Source organism: Saccostrea cucullata, unplaced genomic scaffold, assembly GCF_032062105.1.
Source record: "Saccostrea cucullata isolate Sc308-1 unplaced genomic scaffold, CSIRO_AGI_Scuc_v1 ctg15769, whole genome shotgun sequence".
Classification (NCBI taxonomy): domain Eukaryota; kingdom Metazoa; phylum Mollusca; class Bivalvia; order Ostreida; family Ostreidae; genus Saccostrea; species Saccostrea cuccullata.
In genome coordinates this window covers 675-9,738 of record NW_026918253.1, presented here as the reverse complement: position 1 = coordinate 9,738, position 9,064 = coordinate 675, and the positions used below count along the sequence as shown (strand labels likewise).

Genomic DNA, 9,064 nt, shown 5'->3' with positions numbered 1-9,064 from the left:
CACAGTAGATAAGACCTGTCGATAGGAACTTCTTTCGGAGGTTGTGACCGGATGGCAATTGTACTCCTCCATAGCAGCTGATCCCACCTCTGATTTGTTAGAGGTCCATGTTTGCTCTGCCCTCATTTTGTATTGTTTGAGTGGACTTTTTAGTTTGTATTTTGTTCGTTATCTCCATATATTTTATTACTATACTTGAACAAATTAACTTTTAGTAAATTTTTGTAAGACCCTTCAGGTTCCACCAAGATTTGGAAAACTTTAATCTTAGCCAATCTTTTGAACAAATAGTGCGAGGGTTTTCACACTTCACACGTGTATTCTTGTGATAAAACCTTTCATGTGATACGCCCTTCCCTTGGGTACTAGCAATTTTGACCCTTTGACCTTGACCTTTGTATGTGATCTAGTTTTATAGAACCTTTTTTAATTGGATAAATAGATAAATGGGATACTTGTCGTAAGTTTTGATATTTTTCAGTTACATGTTTGTTCAAAAGTCCTTTCCTTGGGCATCATCTTCTAGCCTATGACTTTTGAGTTTGACCTACATTTGAAAAAAATTAACATTCTCTATGATCAATAAGTGTATTTTTCTTTCTGTTTTCTCAAATGTTTTCCTTGTGACAAAACCTTTTCTATTTCTTGTCCTTTGCGTTAAAGTTTGACTTGCGATCTAAATTCTTCAAACTTCAATCAAACCTTGTTCATTTTGGCACATAAACTAATATTATAAAAGCACACATTGTAAATACAGCAGATCTAAACGATCAAGAAATAATAACCTCTTTAAATTACTGAAAGAAAATATCTTTAAACTCTTTAAATTACTGAAAGAAAATATCTTTGCAAATTCCAACTTTGATTTTTCTGTCTTTCTTTCTAAGAGAGAGAAAAAGAGAAACATGACTACGTCGTTCTATAGTATTTAGGCACTTCGAAGTAAACATGGAAAGATTGGATAATGAACTATATATACCTATAGATACCGAACAGTATTAAGCCCAAAAGTTCATTCAAATTATGTAATTCAGGAAAAGAGCAAACACGCACCAATATTCTATTTGTAAAGTAGATCGGGCAACAAGGCGTGCAGAATATAGCGTTTCAGATATTTAAAAAATAATATTCAATTTGTTAATAAAGTGTTTTAATTAAGTTCTTATAATGAAAATTTATGAAATTATGCTTGACTTCTGTGACAAAAAAATCTTGGAAAATATTAATTTATTAAAATATCAGATGATTTTCATTTGATTCGAACCCTAGCAGTAAAATACAGAAGGTGTTATATTGCTTTGAGACTAACAATATACTGCACAGCTCATGATGAGATATGACATTAAAATAAGGTATGTGATATGATCCTCGACTTAATGGCCTTTATGTAATATTGGTGATCTGACAAAGTTCCATATCCTACCGATCAACCATCCAAATATAACATAACACATGTATTGTGTGAATATTGTCATTTATTAGATGACAATACATAAAATTATTTCTCTGAAAGATTGGGACGTTTTGTTATAAAGTGTACTGTTAAGGTATAAAAGGCCTTTGTTCAATGTTTTTGTAAACCAAAAAATGTTGATTCTATTACAAAAAGGATTATCTTTATAAATGTTCTTTGAAGGTTTTGCAAACATTAGAGATTTAACATAAAGTATGTACCTTTATGTTAGATGAAATACCAAAGAAAATGTTGATAATTTTGAGATTTCGTTTTTTACTTCATGTTTCCGCACTATAGGCACATCGGACGACTTGTTCACCCATCTCCTTTATGTTTCTTATTCATTTATGTCCTTGCACATCAATTTGATGAGCAGAAAACTTACATTACATCATTATTTGATTTTATGAAAATATTCAAGAAAGTAAAGTGTGTAAAACATTTTAACCATTTTTTGTTGTATAGGTATATTTACAAATCATAAAATCACATGCATATTTGTAAATTTAAAATTCATTACATTGTTATTTTTCAGAATATTCAAAATTTGAAAATAAAATGTCATAATTTTTTTTTTAGAACATTTTAACACAACTATTCAAAAGTCAAGGCATTGAATAACCTTCTTTGCATTATCGATTGGACTTAGTTTGAAGACCACGATATTCATATATTTTGAGTGATGATGCAAAATGGTGACAAAAGCTTTATACGAATGTTCAAAATAATAACGTTTTAAATGAGCTATGGTGTTTTCATTTGATGACTTATTTGCATGACAGTTTTATGCTATAAATATCCCTAACAGCGGTTGACATGCAATACTTTGCTCAGCTGATAACGGAAGCTCTAGTCATGTTAGACTTGGTGATGAGCATTTTGGTTCTCTTCTCCCCGTTACCGACTGATTCCAACGGAATGAAGCCACATCAATTTGTAGAAGGTAAATTTTGAGTTAGAATACGTAATAGTCTGGTCATTTATCTTCACGACGGGTGTGACCGGTCGGCAGGGGATGCTAACTCCTCCATTACACCTAATCCAACTTGTGATGTTTTGGAGGTCCGTGTTTGCGTTTGCTCCCCTCCTATTTCGTATTGTTTTATGGACTTGTGATCTTGAATACTGTTTGTTATCTCCATATATTACACCTACGATTTTAAAAGTTGATTTGATTGCAGATATATAAAACACTAATATTTACTGTAGACATTCCTGTATGGAAATGCAAATTAATAATGCAAAAAAAACTTAATTACATTTGACTTTTCTTCTTAACTTTAACATGTAGGTAAAATTCTATTGTAAAAAGGTAAATTTATGTCTTACTTATAAAAAGTGTAACACTTTCACAACTTACTTTGTAATGCTTAAAATTTTATCTTCAGATGAACTTGGATCATTTCTAAAACATGCACCTTGGAAACACACTGAAATGTCCGCCTCCCTCAATGGACCAATGGTTTTGACTTTGAAATCTAAATACAAACTGGACGGAGGTTTGGTTTTCTCTAAGAATTGTAAGTTTGATTTTTATTTATTACATGAAATAATCAAAATATATACTAATCTGATATATAGATCAAAGCATCCTGTAATAATTATTTTAGCTCCTTATTTACAGTTCAAATGCAAATGAAGTACAAAGACTGTGCGGACATTTTGAAGAAGAAACCACATCGTAAAAATAGAGATGGCGTGTACACAATCTATCCTGAAAAGGGCACGAAAAAGAGAGTGTTCTGTGACATGACAATAGACGGCGGGGATTGGACGGTAGGTAGATCATATTACGTAATCTATGATAAAGTAAAAAATACAATTGAAAGTTTTGATTTTATCTTAAGATGCATGCCCAACGCAAGCACTGTTTATATATTTTTTAATAATATTGTTGGTCAATTTTGAGTTTGAGAAACATAAGCATGAATACAGGACAATTTGTTTTGACATGAAAAAAAAATCATTATACTGCCAAAAACATGGTACAATTGAAAATATTGTTTAAATCCTACTCATACTTCCTTTTCCAGGGGCGGATCCATCAATTTTTGAAAGGGGGGTTCCAGGGTTGTGTCCCTCTAACCCCCCCCCCTTACACACTCTAAGGCAAAGATTCACACACATATGTATGGAAAAATATAAGATTGGGGAAAATAATATCTTTGCTCTACGTCCTTTTTTCTTTGAAAAGGTACCCCCAGTCCGCATAAAAAAAATTAACACATTTAAAAAAAACTACTGAAGCCTTATAATTGAATGGATTTGCAGCAATTCCGAGGAGTAGAATGAATTTTCTTAAAGAATTTGAAAATCCTTTTTGGGTTGGGTATAAAACAATGAATTAAATTTTAGTTCCGTCATAAGATTTAGTTTTAATAAGTGGCACCTTCTTGTATATAGCCAACACAGCCAAATTAAGATCGCGGGAATCTAATATCAAATTTAACCTCGCATGTTACATATCATATATGAGATATATAAAAATAAGTAGAATATTTTCTACCATTCACTCATAAAAAGTAATAGTGAAGGTGAATGGAAAAACTAAATCTGTCTATTCAATACATATGTAAGTTAGACGTCCAAATACTTATTCTCGGGAAACGTTTTATCCCCCTTCTTTCTCTCTCTTTCTCCACTAGGCAAAAAATAAAGGGGGGGGGGTTCCAACCCCCGGAACCATCCCCCCACCTGGATCTGCCAATGCTTTTCTAAGGAAAAAATTCTTCAAAATCAAATATCAGTTTTAAATATTTTAATATTCCACAGAGCCAAAGGAATTTGAACAACCCTATATATATTGGATTCCGAAACTTCATAAGAATCCTTTCAAACAAAGATACATTGCGGGTTTAAGTGAATGTTCAACCAAACCTCTTTCGTTACTTCTCACTAAGATATTGACAGTTGTGAAGGAAAAACTTCAGGAGTACTGTGCAACAATATGTTCAAGAAGTGGTGTGAATCAGATGTGTGATACTTAAAAATTCTAAAGAACTTTGGACAATTTGAAATCACAAGATTTTACAAAAATCAACAGCTTAAAAACTTACAACTTTTCAACTTTATATACAACCATTCCCCACAATAAATTAAAGTCCAGGCTTTTTGATGTCATTGACACCTGCTTTTTTAAAAAATAAAAATGGAACTCGTAAATTAACTTACCTGGTCATTGGTCATTTGCAGAATTATTTTGTTAAAACACATTCTGATTGCACACACAAGTACTCTGAAGTTGACATCAAAGAGATGCTTGAGTTTCTGATAGTCAATATCTACGTGGTTTTTGGAGACCAGGTATTCCAAGAATCTATTGGAATTCCCATAGGTACCAACTGCGCTCCATTTTTAGCGGACCTAATTTTATATTCATATGAAGCAGAATTTGTGCAAAATTTTATGCGTGAAAAGAAGAAAACACTGCTGTGACCTTCAACTCGACATTTAGATATATCGACGACGTATTGTCAATTAACAATGGTAATTTCGATTCCTACGTCGGTACGATATATCCTGGTGAGCTTGAGATAAAAGATACCACAGAGTCTGACACATCTGTTTCATACTTGGATATTTCACTTGAAAAAGACATTAATGGTAATCTAACAACCAAGCTAAATGATAAACGTGATGACTTCAACTTTACAATCGCCATCTTCCCATACTAATGCAGCAACATGCCTTCATCACCTGCATATGGAGTTAATATATCTCAGTTGACTTAAAACGCAATAGCATGCTCTATGTATGAAATATCTCTAAAACGAGGTAAATTATTGACAAGCAAGTTGATGAAACAAGAGTATCAGCCGTCTCATTGAAAGTCATCATTTCGTTAGTTTTATGGTCGATACATTGACCTTGTCAGCAAATACAATTTATCATTGAGTCAAATGCTGACGGACGTTTTTATACTTATTGTTAGTCCATTACTTATACACTGAATTTACGACGGATTTTTTCCGTTATTTCCTGATCATGACAAGGAGCACTCGGCGGATTTGACCGGTCAGTAGGGGGTGCTTACTCCTCCATGGCACATGATCCCACCTCTGATGTTTAGGCGGTCCGTGTTTGCTCTTATTTTGTATTGTTTTAGGGACTTTTAGATTGAATACTGTTCGTTATCTCCATATCCCTCTCAAAATAATATCTGATATGGTCTAAACCTTTAAAAATATAACAATAAGGTTGGGAATGAGGTGGTATACATACATGTAGTAAACGTTTTTCTTATGTATATTTGAGATTATTTTTGTCAAGAATAATTCAGAATATTGTTTGATGTTTGTCTTGCTTTCCCTTATTACAAGCTGCCTTTGTTTCCTATTTTAGTTGCTATATTTTATATCAATTGTTACGCCGTTGTTTTCGTCCATCTCAGCAGCGTATGTAAACGGTCGACAGGGGATGCTTACACCTCCCTGAACCTGAGCTTACCTCTGGTGATTCTTTTTGGCCCGTGCTTTGCCATGTTCACAGGTTGCTTGTGAATTTGCTTTATAAACCAAACACTGTCCGTTAGCAATACTTTTTATATATAGAAAAAATTAAGTGTATGTTTTTATATAATTATATATTTTTTTATTTAGTCAAAATCGTAGAAGTACCTTTACATAAATTGAAATAATACATAAAAAAGTCATTGTTTTTTCATGTACAGATTATTCAAAGACGAATGAATGGTTCCACAGATTTCCAGACGAGGAAATGGAAAGATTATGCAGTAGGGTTTGAGAATTCTGCACTCGAATATTGGCTGGGTATATTTTCAAAACAACGTCGTTCATCTTGAAAAATATATTCATATTTCCCTCCCTATTTCTGTTTCAAGGGATCAAATAATTTAGAGAATATGATCATTAAATGTTAAATTTTGTATTTTTGATGGGACTTGTGACCCTGGGAACTATTTTACACCTTCACATTTCATTTCATATAGATTATTCAAGATTTTTTACATGAAATGTTCGTATGAAAAAAAACTTCTTCATCTCTACTTGTAAAATTTCAAATTCCAGGAAATGATGCAATCCATGCTCTCACTAAATCTGGAAATCAGAAATTACGGATAGATATGGCTAGATTCTCAGGACCAAAAGGATACGCAACCTATACAACTTTTATTGTAGACAATGGATCCAGCAAATAAAAATTAACCATTGGAGGATTTCGGGGGTCTCATGGGATCAGTGTGTATAATTAAAATTTCAAATACCTAGCTAAACTAAGAAATGGAATGCAACAGAAAAAAGTTCACCTAATTTGTTTTCTTTAGCATGTTTAACGCCCCTTCTGTATTTTTTACTCATGTTGAGATGCCACCACTGTTCGGTACAGGACTGCAAATGTAATTATAAAAATAATTTTACTTGCTCTGTTTAGCTCTACTGGTGAGAGACCAGAAGAGCTTATACAATAGTAATGCGTCCGACGTCCACCAGACTGTCTGTCTGTCTGTATACTAACAATTTTTCAAAATGCTACTCCACCTACCGTTTTTGTCTGATTTCAATATAACTTGGCACACAAGTAGACTACACAAAGATACATATTGCTGTGTATCGGTCTTCTATTTCGATGAACGGTGTTGCCGTGGTGTGTAAAAAAAGAAATCTCCGTAAAATACTTTACAAATGTTTTTTACTCCTTTAGTTTTGGTCTGTTTTCAATATAACTTGGCACACAAGTAGATTACACTAAATAAATAATTCCGTGTATTAGTTTTTGATTTCGAGGATCATTATTTCCGTGGTTACTGAAAATAAAAATTTCTATAAAATACTCTCAAAATGCTACGTCAAACACAGTTTTAGTCTGATTACATGTATAATATAATGTGGCATGCAAGTAGAATACACCGAGATATATAATTGTCTTTATTGTCTTTTTTTGTTGTTGTTTTTTTTAATCTTTAATTTTTTTTTTATTTTGATGAATGATGTTGCCATGATAATTAAAATTAAAAATACTGTAATTTTTTTTTTATTAAAAGCTCCTCCCACAGTTGTAGTCCTATTGCAATATCACGCCAAAAAGAGACATAACCAAATATCATTATTCTATTTAATGCTGTTGTAAAGTTTCAAGTGGAAAGCTATCTTTCTCTTCTTTTGTTATACATGTAAGTACAACCAGTACAGCTTCAGTCTCGATAGAGTCTTCTGGCTTGTATTAAAGTTCAAAATGTATATAATTGGTTTCAAAAGGGCTAACCAAACGAGCAAAAAATGAATTTTAAAAACGGAAATTTAACTCAATGTCTTAATTATCATTCTTCGTTGTAGAGGACAACAAGTCGTACCATAATGGCATGTATTTCACCACCACCGATAGTGATAATGACAACAATGGAATAAACTGTGCGAGCAGGTATGGTAATGGTTGGTGGTTTAATAGTTGCCATACCTCCAGCTTAAACGGGAAGTACTACAACAAGCCCTCCTCAAGTCATGACGCTAAACGGGAAGTACTACAACAAGTCCTCCTCAAGTCATGACGCTAAACGGGAAGTACTTCAACAAGTCCTCCTCAAGTCATGACGCTAAACGGGAAGTACTACAACAAGACCTCCTCAAGTCATGACGCTAAACGGGAAGTACTACAACAAGACCTCCTCAAGTCATGACGCTAAACGGGAAGTACTACAACAAGACCTCCTCAAGTCATGACGCTAAACGGGAAGTACTACAACAAGCCCTCCTCAAGTTATGACGCTAAACGGGAAGTACTACAACAAGACCTCCTCAAGTTATGACGCTAAACGGGAAGTACTACAACTAGAGCCGAGCTCGTTGCAAAGCAACGAATAGGTCTTCCGTTGGAGCTACGGACTAGAAGACGTAACCTTGAGTCGAGGTCAAAAGCCACATACCAAAGATATACAAGTAAAAAACCTTGTAAGAGAAGCAACTTACAATGTTTCGCTAGGAAAAAGACTGTAAAGGAATACTAGTACGTGTGACCTTGATCTTTCCAAATGACCTTTTGCTAAGCAATAACTAACTCTCGTTAGAGCTAAAATTGAGATAAATAGAGTTAGGTCAAGGTCAAAAGAAAGGCCAAGTTCAAAAATGGTGATGCCATTAAATAGCTCTCATCAGTATGCATCAACATGCATTATGTGAAGTTTGATAACACCATTTTGAATGGTATGTTTAAAACTGAGCTAAACACTAATTTAAGAAAAGTGAGGTATATACATGTATATAAAGTCAAGTTTAAAAAAAATGTTAATGCAATTGCATAACTCTAATTAATTACTATCAGTATATAAAGATTGATAAAAATATCTTGGATAGTTTGTTTGAAACTGAGCTTTGAACTGAGCTAAAGGAAAAGTGTGACAGAAGGAGAGAAGGAAGGACAGAAAGTAGGAAGGATGGAAGACGTCCGACAAACACCAAATGCCTTGGCCATATTCATGGCAGGGCATTACATGTCATGTATGATTACTGGTTTACATAAAAATAGGTCGTAATAACTTTCAGTCTCGGAATTCAACCCCTAAACTACATGTATATATACAAAAACAAATCAACCGACTGACATTCTCTGCTTAGAAGGAAGACATTGTATTCATTTTAAGGGATGGGGTACTTA

General features: G+C 33.5%; 1 pseudogene; it reads left to right on the top strand.

Annotated features, from left to right (window-relative positions):
* The first annotated feature begins 2,272 nt into the window (after window positions 1-2,272).
* Window positions 2,273-7,961, top strand: LOC134260511 (ficolin-1-like; annotated as a pseudogene).
* The last annotated feature ends 1,103 nt before the right edge of the window (window positions 7,962-9,064 follow it).